This window comes from Anomaloglossus baeobatrachus, chromosome 4 (genome assembly GCF_048569485.1).
Source record: "Anomaloglossus baeobatrachus isolate aAnoBae1 chromosome 4, aAnoBae1.hap1, whole genome shotgun sequence".
Lineage (NCBI taxonomy): Eukaryota > Metazoa > Chordata > Amphibia > Anura > Aromobatidae > Anomaloglossus > Anomaloglossus baeobatrachus.
This window is the reverse complement of record NC_134356.1, coordinates 542,347,931-542,363,774: the sequence shown is the minus strand read 5'-3', so window position 1 is coordinate 542,363,774 and position 15,844 is coordinate 542,347,931. Positions and strand designations below refer to the sequence as shown.

Genomic DNA, 15,844 nt, shown 5'->3' with positions numbered 1-15,844 from the left:
GGTCTTGCAAGAATTCAGAAATTACACCTTAGTGACCGCCTCTACTCTTGTGTGGTGGTGTACCTGGACGAAATCCTGAGGTTCTCTCCCGATCTGCCCACTCACAGGAGTAATGCTCATCTGGTCCTGCAGAGACTGAGTGAAAACCACATGTATGCCAAGTGCAAGAAATGTGATTTTGAGCAGACCTTTCTTCCTTTTCTAGGTTACAGTATCTTTGATACGGGGCTCAGGAAGATTCCTAAGAAGGTGTCTGTGATTCTGAAATGGCCTCGCGATGACTGTGTAAAAGCTATCCAATGGTTTTTGGAATTCTCTAATTATTACCATCAATTTATTCTGTATTTCTCATCCCAAATCACACAGAGGCTGAATCTGCGCCAAGCAATGCGGTTTCTGTTCTTTGCTGATTTGACTTTGTTCTCCATTTGCTGCTGACAGAGAATAACATTAAAACGGATATGCTTTCTAGGTCATTTTTGTCAACTGACAAGGAGGAGTATCTGATTAGCTACAACACATCATTGAGTCCTCCAAGTGGCTTACTATGGCTTTGGTTAATTTATCACAGGTTGCTCCCTGAAAGACCTTCATTGGAGAGGCAGACAGGAAGCTAGTTCTTCAGTGGGGTCACTTGTCTAAGCTGGCTGGTAATGGCGGGCAGAAAAAACGTCACTTCTCCTCTCATGACATTACTAGTGGTGCAAAAGCATTGTGAACTTTATCTCTGCCTGTCTTTCATGTGCTCATAATACTCCTAAACTACTTCTGTCCAATCAGTTACTACCACTTCTTGTGCCTTCCACTCCCTGTCAGCACATTGCAATGGATTTCATCAGAAATCTTCCGGTGTCCTCTGGGTGTTCTGTCATCTGGGTCGTAGTAGACTGTTTTTCTAAGATGGCCTATTTTACTTCCTTGTCTGGCCTTCCTTTTGCTCCCATGCTTGCCATGAACTTCATTCAGCATATTTTCCATCTTCCCTGGTAACCCCTCCACATAGTATCTGATAGAGGCAGCTAATTCTTGTCTAGGTAATGGAGTGCCATCTTCAAGCTGCTGAATGTGTCTTTGGACTTTTCATCTGCTTTGCATCCTCAGTCCGATGCTCAAATGGAGCGGATTAATCTGATCTTAAATAACTTCCTCCGGTACTTCGTCAATGCACACCACAGCTGTTGGGTCAAGCTGCTGCCTTGAACAGAGTTCTCATATAACAACCATGTGAGTTAGGCTTTAGCTACTTCTCCATTCTTTATCATGTATGGTTAACAGCTCAATATTTCCTTTCCTGTGTCTACCACTTTTTGGCGTTCTAATGGCAGATGCTCTCACCAAGAGCTTCTCCAGAATCTGGGAGGGAACCAAGACCACATTGGTAAAGTCGTCCAAGAGAGTGAAGAAGCACACATAGAAGAGGTGCTTGGACCCACCTTGTTTCCATCCTGGGGACAAGGTGTGGCTTTCTTCGAGGTATGTCCCTCCTAAGGTTCCTTCCTACAAGTTGGTTCCTCATGTAATTGAATCTTTCAAGGTTCTCCAACAAATTAATGTAGTCACCTACCAGTTGAAGCTCCCATCCTTTCTACGTATCCCCAATTCCTTTCACGTGTCCCTCCTCAAGCTTGTCATCCTGAGTTGCTTTTTTAAAGATCCAGGTGCCTTGCATTCGGCTGTCTGCTCGGAGGATGTTTTTGAGGTGAAGGGCATCCTTGCCATGTAGAGGATGAGAGGGTAAACTTTACTCTTGATTGATTTGAAGGATTTTGGTCCTGGGAGAAATCATGGGAAAGCAAGGAGAATATTAAGGCTATATGCTGATTCCCTTTGAGGTACTTGTATCCTATGTCCTGCTCCTCTGTCCCAATACCTGCCTGTGTTCTGGAGGGTCCTGTGTACTCACACCTGTGTTCCTGCACTAGTACTAGCCCTGTGTACCTGTGTTCATGTTCCTGTCCTACCTATACCAACTATCGAGTGCTTTCCTTCTAACCTGTCACTTGTCCAGTGTCTGTACCTGCATTTCTAACCCCTGGGGTCAGCTGCATCAGAAACAGAGACTGCCCTGGAGTGGCACCTGGCTGCGTTGCTGGAAAGCCAATTTTTAAACCTTTTTTTAATCCTGTTTCCATCTGTCGAACTTATCCCCCTGCCAAGGGGCAGTGGCAAATGCCTATTTGAACCTTGACAGTGGTTGTATCCTACACAACCACTCCAGATGAGCGAAGCTTTTTATATATTCAATCTCCTTTATTAGGATTTTACCCTATTGTTCGCTTCTCCCTTCACAGTCACTGTTTCTTCACATCTGACGTTTGTGTCCATATTTATACTACTTTTACCCTTACATTTGGTCTGTATTCTTAGCGTTAGACTTTTTGTTCTCTCATCTGATCCTTGTGCCATTGCATTTGGTCCATGCCCATATATTTAGTCTTTTTACCGTCACATCTGGTCCTTGTTACCTTACATATTTTCTTTTGACTTCCTCATCTGGTCTCTGTGTCCTTATATTTGGTCCTTTTAGTTACATCTATTTAGTGTGTCCTTACCTTTAGTCGGTGTCCTTCCATTTACCAATCCTCCCTACTACCTGGTCCATGTGCCCTTAAATTTGGTCTTTTTGTCCTTACACCTGGTTATTGTTTGTTCACATATGGTCCTTATGACCTTATATCAGTACATCTGGTGTGTGTAAATGTATACAAGTATGAATTGAATAGCTATAGTGCCTTTGATGATAATCCTTATTTACAATGGAAACATTTTGCCTCCTTGAACGTAATCCAGCGTGTAAAACAGAATACAGCAGGAGAGATGCATGTGACCTTGCAGGTCAAAAAATGATAGTGGACTGATATTTTAATAAGCATCATTCATTTGCTGCAGTATTTTTCCTCGGTTGTATGCTGTTGATAAATTAGTGTGCGGTTTCTACAGGTCTTTGATCCGCACGCTCCTCTCGGGAGCAACAGGTGCACAGAACAGCTTTGATATACGAGCTTTGAGAGAACCAAGGAGTTGTTAATGCTTTCTGCAGGCGATCATATATAATTCAGGCAGCCGGTGCCAGGCATCATGAGTGTTGTTATTTTTTGCAATCCAACATTTCAGATTGAAGTGATAAATATACAGTGTGTGAACAATGGCTTGAAATCAGTTGGCCTAATTGCAGGAGACAGACAGTTTATTAATGCATGAATGCCCACCTGGGGTTTTATCTCTCCGGGGCCAAGGGAATCATTTAGTCTACTGTAAGCTAGTAAATGCAGCTAACATTTACATTTCTGCTGTTTATCTCTCCCCAAGTATTATCTACTGCTGGTTTAATAACTAACAGTTTTGATGTGCACAGTTTACAGCTCCCGCTTTGCTGTATTCCATTATTTGAAGTGTTTAACAAGGCATGTGCTAATTAGATGATATACAACACTATACCCATGGTCTAAAGTTACTGAGGCAGAAGAACTCAAGATTCAAATGATACACCCAAAATGAGTATTTAGCCTAATAAAACCAGTTTTTATTAAAAACATATTTATTTTACATAATATTAGTCAACTGAAAATAAAACAGACAGAGGCTGCTATGTTGGTAGAGAAAAGCAGATATAAAGATATATATGAAAAGGTATATGGAAAAGTATGTGCAAATAAATATGAAAAGACATATAGGGAGAGATACAAAGAGTGCAGCTCAGAGTGACAAACTACCCAAGTAGTATGCATGTTTGGGATACATCTTCCCTCAATTAATCAAAGTATATGAGGAAATGGCCATGAAACGTGTGTTGGGGTGGCGGGGACAAAGCACAATCTTAGTGTTTTCATAGTTCACTTTGTACTCATGTCTGTATTTAAACAATAACTATACAGTTATTGTATCATACGAAATACAGTATATCTGCAGTTCATGTATAGTATGTGCACAGTAATGGTAGTGTATGTATAGTGATTTAGAATAATGTAGCACATAGCTACATGGATGCACTTTATTATGGACTGTTAGGAAACTAATTGAATTGTTTAAAATTGTTTTAAAATTGTTGTTCCATCAAAAATAACAATTCTGCAGTCCACTGTATGTCGCTCTATTGTTATTATTATTATTTATTTATATAGTGCTATTAATTCCACAGCGCTTTACATACATTAGCTCTATGTGACTGCAGACTTATGGATCTTCACATCAAGTGCACTGTGCGCTGTCGCGATTCTCCGGTGTCAGAGCCAAGAACAGTGGTCATGTGGCCATCAGTATATGATAATCCTACTACATGGGCGCAGCTTCGCTCAGTGAAAGAGTACTGAGCGAGGCTGTACCCATCTAAATCAGAAGTCATGTGACTGTCGATTCCAGCTCTGACACCGACAAATCCTCACAGTGCACAGTGCATGCAATGTATGGATTCATAAGTCTGTAGTTATGCAGAGGGACTACAGACTTGTCATTTTAGACTGGTCAACCCCTTTATGGTTCAGGCCAGACTGAGTGGCAGTTATGTGACCCAAGCATGGCCAAAATTGCTACAGCATGCTGTCTTTGGGCCCCATGCACTGACTGACAGCCAATTGTCATTAGAACCTGCTGTCAATCTGTGCAGGTGCGGTAACAACTGCAGCTCTCATACACAGAGCGGTGACCGATCTCCCGCCATGTCTGAAACCGGAACGCTGCTAGGAGGAGTAAAGTTAATTTCCTCACGGCAGTGGAGCTTAATGTGCAGGCACTGAGCAGGTTCAGAATGCCATTAACCTGCAGATTATCCTTATATCTGCAGGATAATAGCATAATTTCATGTGACAGGTTCCAATTAAAAGTATTAAGAATAATGAGGTCTGTCCTCTACTTCTTTGGAAAGACTAGTTGCATAATTACGTAGTATATTATAGCAATATCTACACACAGTAGACTTTTTAATTATATCATTGCCAATGAATACTTTGTGAATAACTAAATTTAAAAGCTCCTCGGAGATTATGTCTACATAACACAAACTGCACTGATTTATACCAGAATAGTTATATGAATTCCATAGGGGAAAAATATTCTATGTCCATGTAAAATTAAAGCTATACAGGTGGGCGTAGTGGCAAGTCATAGAATTCCTGACACGATTATGTTACTAAATACTTGTGCTCCCCATGAAATAACAATCCTGGAAAACATTTTGTCACATTTCATGATTGTCATGCCTTCGGCAAATGGGTAAAAATTGACAACTAATCTCACTAATCATCTTGTCAATAGAATAGCCATATGTAGGAAGTTCTTTACTTAGAGAAAAAGTTGATTTGGCCAAAATACCTTGACTATCAAAATGGGCTTCTTGGCACCCTCACAGACACCCAGTATTTGCAGCACATGATATGTTTTATGGTAGCCTCCTACACTAGGTAATTGAGTGAACAGAAGGGGAATGGGTGTGCTTAATTTATTTATATGTTTATAAAATAAGTAATGACACAGAATTCTAAAGACCACCCCATACGTTTTAGATGTATCTATCTGATGTGGATGGGGCTTTCTAAATCTCCCCTGATAGATGATGTCAGAGAAAAGAAGAATCAGAAGATTGGAACTTTAGATGACTATTCTTTTGTTTTCAGTGCTGATAAACCTCCGTCAGAGGAGTCTAATGGTGACTTTTATCCCTTTTCACCAATTAAAACACATGAACACTAAGTCAAGCCAAACACTCATATATGGGGGAGTCAGTAGATATAGTGGTCTGCCGAATGAACATTCAGCCTACTGCTATCTTATGTGTATGGACAGTTTCAGAATGATGTTTATTGCAGGGATGTTAATCTGAAATCCACAGTCATACTGTACAGTTCTATGTCCGAAATGCGTTGGTTTTTGCCTTAAGCTGTAGTGATAATTAGGTGAGGTTTTATATCCAAATGGCTGGATACCTTTGTTTATTTTCTCTGCATCTCAAGCTAAGTAGGGTCTTTTACTCTCCTTGCTGAGAGTCTTCACAGCCAATCTATCGAAGCTAGTCTGTACTTTAGGCATATCTTACGGTTCATGCTGTCTGGACGTATGCTAGTAGTACAATGCAACACTTCCTTTTCTAGGCTTCCTATAATTATAACCTAAATCTTCCAATGTTACAAATAGCTCTGAAACCACATTTTGTTTGCCCCAATTTTGCAAATATTGCACCAAAAAACAATGGTTTGCCCTATTTCACAGTGAATGAAAACAACAACACATTTTACTATGGTTCTCTTAAGTTTGAGGTGAAAAATAAGCATTTTTTTTTGCTATTTTATAGCAAAAATTATTGTTAAAACATAAAATTGGAGCAAAAAATATGCAGGGTAAGAGATTGTGAGACAGTAATATTAAAAAAGATATTAGATCACAGATTTGTTCTTACAATGTACATAGATAGAGTAAGCATATTCACAAGGACATAGTGGTGATGGATCTCTACAGGCAGTGGCACTGCAGATGGGTTAGTACCTGAGCTTATGATGGTTTGATAGCTTATAGAAGCTAACAAAAATAACAAAAATAAAAGAAGTGATGTAACAAAGAAAGCTCTGAAGATTACTTAGGTCTCTTCATCAGGCATGGTGTAACAAAGTATATAGACAAAACAAAATGTTCTAGCCAGTAATGGTTACTTTTTAAGACCAAAGAGGGGAAATAAATTATGGAATCACTCAATTATGAGAAAAAAATTATGGAATCACCTTGTAAATTTTCATTCCCAAAACTAACATCTGCATCAAATAAGATCCCGTTAGTTTGCATGCAAAAGGAGTGATCACACCTTGGAGAGCTGTTGCACCAAGTGGACTGACATGAATCATGGCTCCAACATGAGAAGTGTCACTTGAAGCAAAGGAGAGGATTATCAAACTTTTAAAAGAGGGTAAATCATCACACAATGTTGCAAAATATGTTGGTTGTTCACAGTCAGCTATGTCTAAAATATGGACCAAATACAAACAACATGGGAATTTGTTAAAGGCAAATATGCTGGTAGACCAAGGAAGACATCAAAGCGTCAAGACAGGAAACTTAAAGTAATATGTCTCCAAAATAGGAAATGCACAACAAAACAAATGAGCAACAAATGGGAGGAAACTGGAGTCAATGTCTGTAACCGAAATGTAAGAAACCACCTAAAGGAAATGGGATTTACATACAGAAAAGCTAAACGGTAAAAAAATGACTGCCTGAAGAACACATGTAAATTTCCACAGTCAGTGATGATATGGGGCTGCATGTCAGGTAAAGGCACTGGGGATATGGCTGTCATTACATCTTCAATAAATGTCCAAGTTTACATTGAAATTTTAGACACTTTTCTTATTTCATCAATTGAAAGGGGATGATGAAATAATTGATCAAGATGATAATGCATCCTGCCATAGAGCAAAAACTGTGAAAATATTCCTTGAAAGAAGACACATAAGGTCAATGACATGGCCTGCAAATAGTCCGAATCTCAATCTAATTAAAAATCTTTGGTGGAAGTTGAAGAAAATGGTCCATGACAAGGCTCCAACCTGCAAAGCTGATCTGGCAACAGCAATCACAGAAAGTTGGAGCCACATTGATGAAGAGTACTGTTTGTCATTCATTAACCCCTTCAGTCCCGGGGCACTTTCCGTTTTTGCGTTTTTGTTTTTTGCTCCCTTTCTTCCGAGAGCCGTAACTTTTTTATTTTTCCATCAATCTTGCCATATGAGGGCTTGTTTTTTGCGGGACAAGTTGTACTTTTAAATGAAACCATAAGTTTTACCATATGGTATACTGGAAAACAGCAAAAAAATTCCAAGTGTGGAAAAACTGCAAAAAAGTGTGATGGTACAATACTTTTTGGGATGTTTTATTCACGGTGTTCACTATATGGTAAAACTAACTGATGTATGGGTATGATGCCTGAGGTCGGTGTGAGTTTGTATACACCAAACATGTATAGGTTTACTTGTATCTAAGAAGTTAAAAAAAATTCACAAGCTTGTCCAATAAAAGTGGCACACGTTTTGCGCCATTTTCTGAAACCCGTAGAGTTCTCATTTTTGGGATCTATAGCTCAGTGATAGCTTATTTTTTGTGTCTCGAGCTGATGTTTCTAATGGTACCATTTTTGCGCAGATGCTACTTTTTTATCGCCTGTTATTGCATTTTGCGTAAAACTTGCGGCGACCAAAAAATGTAATTTTGGCGTTTGGAATTTTTTGCCACTACGCCGTTTACCAATCAGATTAATTGATTTTATATTTTGATAGATCGGGCATTTCTGAACTTGGCGATACCAAATATGTGCATATATATATTTATTTTTTAACCCTTTAATTTTCAATGGGGGGAAAGGAGGGTGATTTGAACTTTTAGGTTATTTATTTTTTTATTTTTTAAAACTTTTTTTACTTTTTTTTTATTTTACTAGTCCCTCTAGGGGGCTATAGCGATCAGCAATCCGATCGCTCTTATCTATCTGCTGATCACAGCTATACAGCTGTAAACAGCAGATACAGTCACTTTCTGTTTCCCTCTGCTCCGGGCTGAGGGAAAACGAAAGTGAAACATCATAGCTGCAGGCGTCATCACATGACCCTGTGCTTCGATGGCAACCACTGAAAGTCACGTGATCACTCATGTGACTTCCGGTGGGGGCGGCGGTAAGTGAAAATCTTCACCGCGCGTATATACATCTCCCTGACAGACTTTGGCAGCGAGATGTAAGGGGTTAATGTTACGGGTGGAATTCGATTCCACTCGTAACATGTAGGCACACATGTTAGCTGTTGAAAACAGCTGATATGTGTGCCGATCCACGCCGCCTGCCCGCGGCAGGGGGTGGGGCTTAACGGGACACGCTCCATGACGGATATATCCGTCCATGGTCGTGAAGGGGTTAAATCCATGCCTCAGAAACTGTAAGCTGTTATAAAAGCCAGAGGTTGTGCAACAAAATACTATTAACGTATTGGAGTGTTCTTTTGTTTGTTTTTCATGATTCCATAGTTTTTTCCTCATAATTGAGTGATTCCATATTTTTTTCCCCTGTTTGGTCTTGAAAAGTAACCATTACTGGCTAGCACATTATGTTTTCATGATTTTTTTTACAGTTTCTTAAAGCCAGAAAGTTGACATTTGAAATTACTTTACTTTTGTTTAAAAAAAGCAGATCACAGACATGGCACAAAACTAAACAACTGAATGAACATCCTCGGAGCCAGGTGATTCCATCATTTTTGCCAGGGGTTGTATTATACAAAAGTGGAGTAATAGTGTGGAGCTGCTCACCTGAGGAGGTTGTGATCACTCACAACCGCTGTGAATGCATAGAAACACGGCTGCTGTAGCTCTCATGGAGTATCAAAGGAGAAAGTGGAGAAAAGGGTTAACAACCCGAGTTGCTGGGAAGAATCCAAATGACTTGTAAAGTTGACCAGTGATTTTATTCAATGCATTTCGGAGATCGCAGTACCATCTGTTATTTATTGATGAAGGAAACTGTGATCTCCAAAATGCGTTGAATAAAATCACTGGTCAACTTTACCAGTCCTTTGGATTCTTCACAGCAGCGCGGCTTGTTAACACTTTTCTCCATCTTCTCCATTCTTGAGAACAGCAGATTTTTAGTAAGAGGTAAGAGTTTCTACAAACACTTTGCAATTTTTCCCAAATAAAATCTAGAGACCACCCATATACTGTAGGCAATACTACTAGGGATGATCGAATACCTCAAATATTCGGCTTCGCGAATATTTGCCGAATAGGTCGCCGCTATGTGAATATTCGCGAATAATTGATGCGCAATGTAAGTCCATGGGAAACCCGAATAACAACTATTCGGAACTATTCGGGCTTCCCATAGACTTACATTGCGCATCAAATATTCGCATAGCGGCGACCTATTGATCGGATATTCGCGAAGATGAATATTTGAGGTATTCGATCATCCCTAAATACGACCCCTTGTGACTAAGTACTTTAGTGTTTTTTAAGGGATGAACCATCAACGTTTTTTAAATAAAGTGTTTTGAAGAATTACTGTTGTCTATAACATAACAATAAGTTGTTCTTAAGTACAGTTTCTTTTTACATTTATATGAAGTCTCAATATAGCTAAGATATGAATGAAAACACCTCAGCCCACAAGCATAATCACCATAATTAAAGATAACTCATTTCTTTCCGTACATGGGATGAGTATGACTCGTTTTCTTAATCACAGATTTGTGTGCTCCATTACTTTGTATTCACATGTGCAATGCTTGCTCTTCTCCCTGTCTATCCATGTGAACTGTATGTAGCATTGTGATGGTTGGATGACAAGGCTAGAGAACCTGGTTCTTATGTATTACATTGTTAGGAAGATGTTAAATCCGCTCTCAAAGTACCATAATGGGCTTATCGCAGCCATGGCTTTGTGCGTACAAGTTGAAGTTATTACTGAAAGAATGTCATTATCATAAAAAAATGAATATTGTCTGTAATCCTGATATGTCAGTGGTTAAACTGTTCCGCGCTCATACAACCTCTGCACTCATGTAGACACACGGAATTGGAGAAGAGAGCAACCTACTGTTTGATGAGCCCTTCGATTAGACTGGCTTTCATCTCATTGTAATATAACCTTCCCGCAGGACACCTGCATGTCTGCGTCTTATAGCCGAGATAACTCAGTATTTATTGTGCTTGTTTAGAAATGACATATTGAGTGGTTCTCCAGCCGAGGAAAAAATTGTCAGCGCTATGCTTGGGTAACACCTTCTTCTGATATTAAACTTTAGTGCTAAGAGATCCTTGCATTATGCAGATACCTTATTAAAAAAACACAGCAGCTGCTAAAGCAAACAAGATTTTAGGGTGTATAAAAAGAGAGATTAGATCCCGTGATCCCAACGTATTGTTACCCTTCTATAAATCACTTGTAAGGCCACATCTGGAATACGGGATCCAGTTTTGGGCTCCACATTTTAAAAAGGACATTCAGAAGTTAGAGTCAGTTCAAAGGCGGGCAACTAGACTATTACAAGGAATGGAAGGCCTCCCATATGATGACAGGTTGAAAAAGTTAGATATGTTTAGCTTAGAAAAAAGACGTCTCAGAGGAGATCTCATTTATATGTATAAATACATGTGTGGTCAATATAAAGGACTGGCACATGACTTATTCCTTCCAAAGACAGTACTAAGGACCAGGGGGCACTCACGGCGAGTGGAAGAAAAGCGATTCCAACAGCTAAATAGGAAAGGCTTCTTTACAGTTAGAGCAGTCAGACTGTGGAATGCCCTACCACAAGAGGTAGTAATGGCAGATACTATAACAGCTTTTAAAAAAGGGCTGGATGATTTCCTCAGTACACAAAACATTGTTGGTTATAAATGACTTAGTGACTAAATGTAGAACTGGTGGAGGAAGGTTGAACTAGATGGACCTAGGTCTTTTTTCAACCTAAGTAACTATGGAACTATGTAACTATGTAACATTAACATCATATTATTTGCGTCTTTTACTATCATCTACTTATCTGTCTGCCAGATTTTCAAATAATATAGAATGTTTGATCAGGAGCTGAAAACTTACATTATCCGTTGTAACATGGTAACACAGAACTGATGTTAACCTGGATGTCTGTTCTGGTACTTGCAGTGGCACAAGTCCTTTTAGGGCCAGGTTTTACAGATTGCTGGAGAGGCATGCAGGTCTAGCTATCCACATACCTCTAGAGGCCCATGGGTGTGTCTCATCTGTTAAGATGGAGATTGTTTGTTTGCCACATGGACATATTGGGGAGAAAGTGACCTCTCCAGGATGAAATCCTCTTAGAGAAGGGAGGATTTGCTTGTCCTGACCGAGACCATGTGTAGAGGTTGTGATGCCTCTTGAAGAGATGAGAGGGCTTGCTTCGTATGACCGTGGTCAGTGTATCGAGGTTTGTGAGACTTCTGGAAGGTACCTCTGGAAAGGGGTGTGTATGCTGGCTAGGGTCATGTATGGAGGCTGAGATAGCTCCACTGGGATACTTGTTAAGTGGTATCCAAATCTGTGCAGGCGTACCACGAGTAAAATGGACTGTAAAACTATGTCATGCTCTTTGAAGCTAGAAGAGGCTTTGTTTTATGTTACTGAAGTGTGGTATATGTGTTGTTTGAATAAACCCACTAAACGTTTAGGTAAGAAATGTTTCTGTGTGATACCTCAACAGCAAGCAGAGTGAGTAACATCATCACACAAAAAAAAAACCCAAACGTTTCAAATTAAGAACTTGATGACCTACTCTTACAAGAGATCATCAATTTTGGATCAGTAAGGGTCTGCCACCTGCCACCCAAAAGCTGAAAGAAGTAAGCCCCTGTGCAAGAACAGTATATGAGCCCTCTGCAGTCCATTACGTCATCATAATGTGCCATAACAGTATATGGGCCCTCTGCAGTCCAGTATGTTATCATAATGTGTAGAGATGATCTAATACTTCAAATATTCAGCTACGCCCATATGCGACAAATAGGTCGCCGCTATTCGACTATTTGCGAATATTCGATGTACAATGTAAATCTATGGGAACCTAGCGGCAACCTATTTGTCAAATATTTGCGAAGCCGAATATTTGTGATATTCGATCATCCCTAATAATGTTCAAGAACAGTATATGAGCCCTCTGCAGTCCACTACGTCAGCATAATGTGCAAGAACAGTATATGGGCCCTCTGCAGTCCAGTATGTTATCATAATGTGCAAGAACAGTATATGGGCCCTCTGCCGTCCACTACATCATCATAATGTGCAAGAACAGTATATGGGCCCTCTGCAGTCCACTAAGTCATCATAATGTGCAAGAACAGTATATGGGCCCTCTGCAGTCCACTACATCATCATAATGTGCAATAACAGTATATGGGTCCTTTGCAGTCCAGTATGTTATCATAATGTGCAATAACAGTATATGGGCCCTCTGCAGTCCAGTATGTAATCATAATGTGTAGGGATGATCGAATACCTCAAATATTCAGCTACGCCCATATGCGACAAATAGGTCGCCGCTATTCGACTATTTGTGAATATTTGATATACAATGTAAATCTATGGGAAACCCGAATAGGTGCCGAATAGCAACTATTCGGGCTTCCCATAGACTTACATTGCGCATCGAATATTTGCATGGCGGCGACCTATTCGTCAAATATTTGCAAAGCCGAATATTTGTGATATTCGATCATCCCTAATAATGTGCAAGAACAGTATATGAGCCCTCTGCAGTCCACTACGTCAGCATAATGTGCAAGAACAGTATATGGGCCCTCTGCAGTCCAGTATGTTATCATAATGTGCAAGAACAGTATATGGGCCCTCTGCCATCCACTACGTCATCATAATGTGCAAGAACAGTATATGGGCCCTCTGCCGTCCACTACGTCATCATAATGTGCAAGAACAGTATATGGGTCCTTTGCAGTCCAGTATGTTATCATAATGTGCAAGAACAGTATATGGGCCCTCTGCAGTCCAGTATGTAATCATAATGTGTAGGGATGATCGAATACCTCAAATATTCGGCTACGCCCATATTCGACAAATAGGTCGCCACTATTCGATTATTTGTGAATATTTGATATACAATGTAAATCTATGGGAAACCCGAATAGTTGCCAAATAGCAATTATTCGGGCTTCCCATAGACTTACATTGCGCATCGAATATTCGCATAGCGGCGGCCTATTCGTCGAATATTCACGAATCCGAATATTTGTGCTATTCGATCATCCCTAATAATGTGCAAAAAGAGTATATGGGCCCTCTGCAGTCCACTACGTCAGCATAATGTGCAAGAACAGTATATGGGCCCTCTACAGTCCAGTACGTCATCATAATGTGCAAGAACAGTATATGGGCCCTCTGCAGTCCAGTACGTCATTATAATGTGCAATAACAGTATATGGGCCCTCTGCAGTCCACTACATCAGCATAGTGTACAATAACAGTATATGGGCCCTCTGCAGTCCAGTATGTTATCATAATATGTAGGGATGATCAAATACCTCAAATATTCAGCTACGCCCATATTCGACAAATACGTCGCCGCTATTTGACTATTTGCGAATATTCGATGTACAATGTAAATCTATGGGAAACCCGAATAGTTGCCGAATAGCAACTATTCGGGCTTCCCATAGACTTACATTGCACATCGAATATTCGCATAGCGGCGACCTATTCGTCGAATATTCACAAAGCCGAATATTTGTGATATTCGATCATCCCTAATAATGTGCAAGAACAGTATATGAGCCCTCTGCAGTCCACTACGTCAGCATAATGTGCAAGAACAGTATATGGGCCCTCTGCAGTCAACTACATCATCATAATGTGCAAGAACCGTATATGTGCCCTCTACAGGACAATAGGTCCTCATAATGCACAATTCCACCTTTTTTGGCTGTGGAAGTGGGCCCTCTACCTCTTGGGACCCTTTGCAACATCACAAGATGCACCAATGCTATATCCGCCTTTTGCTGGCACCACCTCAGCTAGTATCTGGAGGTTTAGACAATGGACCTTCAGTGTAAAGCTCCATACACTGTGCTGTGACATTTTTTGAGATAGTGTCTGGTCCTATTGAAGTGAATGTGCTCTGAGCAGAAATTTCTGAAAAAAGTCCCTTAACAGTGTTTAAAGTTCCTGTGTTTGTTTCAGCTATGCTCACTGTGGTTTTCTGCTGGTTGCCTCTCGAGGTATCAGTGACGGGTGCCAGGTGTCAGACTCACACCATTCTGATATTGTTAACCTCACTCAAAGAGAGGTTAAAAATGTCTTTAATATTTGGCAAAAATGTAATTAAAGGTTTGTGAAGTTAAAGGGAATCTGTCACCCTTTTGCATTTTATAGTTATTAATATGGGCATACAGGTGGCATAAAGGGGAAATGAACCATATCGTTATGCCTCCTAGATTAGGGATTGTTTGGCAAAAATCTTCTATCTTCCGGGCTATGGGGCGTGTTCCGCCTCCAGTGTTAATTATACAGGATTCTTCCTCCCTTTCTCTTCAGAATTCCTGTAAACTCAGGTGCACGTCCAGATGTTCTGCATGTACACATTCTGCCTGCCATCTCTCCTGCACTATGAAGCAGTAGTGACTCCTCGGGGGCTGCGCACAGCAAAATTGAAGCCTGTGTGCACAGAAGGGAGGAACAGTTCAAGGAGGGATGGCAGAGATAATGTGCAGGTGCAGGATTTTCAGCCGCACACCTGACATCACAGGAACACCAGGGAAAAGAAGGGGAGGAGGAATCCTGTATAATGAAGACTGGAGGCACACGCCCCATAGCCTGGAAGACAGAAGATATAAAGAAGGATTTCTCCAAAATGACCCATCATCCAGGAGAGATTGCCAGGTGCCAGGAATGAGGCTGATACCTGGAGATTGGGATTGCTTGGAAATTAAAGTATATTAGTAAGTTTTATATACATTTTGATTTAGAAAACATATAAGGATAGGGCTTTAATTTTATTTTTAATTTTTATTTATATTTTCCAAGAGCAACACGCATTTTGCTATGTGCATTGTTTTTACAGTATTGATTTCTGAGTTGTCTATTTTTCTTTTTTGTTGTTTTGACCACTATGGCATATGTATCAATTTCTTAGTAGGCTACTGCAGTTGTTTCTCATTTCTATCACTTGTTACTAATTTCTATCACTTGCTATTTAATTAAGCAACAAGTCATGTGGCTGCTAAACTTTTTATTTTTACCTCTTGAAACAAAGTTAAGTGAAATTTTAAGGCATCAAAGAACTTTACAATTAGATAAACACTGCCGGTCGATCATCTGCAAACAATCGTAGGAGCATTTAAATGCAAGTGT

The 15,844-nt window shown here is 40.1% G+C and overlaps 1 protein-coding gene across 1 annotated transcript in view; it reads left to right on the top strand.

Moving 5' to 3' along the window:
* The window catches only part of AGBL1 (AGBL carboxypeptidase 1), a 1,396,462-nt gene that overhangs the window by 949,554 nt on the left and 431,064 nt on the right, over positions 1 to 15,844 (top strand). The window lies entirely within an intron of this gene.